This window comes from Alligator sinensis, unplaced genomic scaffold (genome assembly GCF_000455745.1).
Source record: "Alligator sinensis unplaced genomic scaffold, ASM45574v1 scaffold86_1, whole genome shotgun sequence".
In the NCBI taxonomy this organism is placed as follows: Eukaryota; Metazoa; Chordata; order Crocodylia; family Alligatoridae; genus Alligator; species Alligator sinensis.
In genome coordinates this window covers 2,455,812-2,456,697 of record NW_005841971.1, presented here as the reverse complement: position 1 = coordinate 2,456,697, position 886 = coordinate 2,455,812, and positions in this window count along the sequence as shown.

Below are 886 nucleotides of genomic sequence, written 5' to 3'. Positions count from 1 at the left end.
TCGGCGGCGAAAGAAAATAAAGGTTCTCGTGGGAGCCAAAGCGGGGGGATTTCACAAGCGCCACTGCCTCCCCGCCTGCAGCCCTGATTGGGATCGGTAGCTGGGCCCTGTGTGTCCCGTCCTCCCCTGGTTTATTCGGTTGATTCCTGTTTGATTGCCAGATCTTGTGCCGGCAGCATTCATAGGCCACAAGGGAGGGCCTGGGCCCTGGGAGCCCTCTCCCATCTCGGAGAGCCCCCAGTCTAGCACCTTGGCTCCCAAGAAACCTCCCGCCCCTTCCCTCCTATCTCCAAACGCCAGACAGATCCCCTCCCCCAAAGGGAGATGGAGGCATATGGGGACTTTCCCGCTTGGGCACAGTTTCGGGTTGGGTTGCAAGGCTGAGTGGTACCCACGGAGGCAAGGCTTGCCCAGGCAGCCACGTGGGATGGGATCCCCGCTGTGGCCCCATCACACCACCAGCTGATCTGATACCATCGCCGTGTCCCCAGCTCCCACTGCAGCACGGGAATCCCCGCTCCCTCCAGGTTGAGGCAGGAGTTATCCCCAGATTAAGCGTGCCAGGGATTGGATTAACCCCACGTCGCATCCTGTCGCCACCAGCTCTCTGGAGCTGCCTTTACAGAAGCCAGAGACTAGGTTTTTCCCCTCTCATCCAAAACAGGGGCGATCCCGTCCCCACCACCAGCGCCTCTCCCTGGGCACTGGTCCCCCGCAGGGGCGATGCCTGCCAGCACTCACCCAAGACCTCCCCTTTCTTTTACAGAGAGCGCCTTGTATTCCTGCGCCCAATGGTTTTCTGCTTAGAAATTGTTTTAAAAGCACTTGATGAACATTTCCCAGGGAATTTGACGCGGATCCCCAGCCAGGTTATTTTTATCTTCCT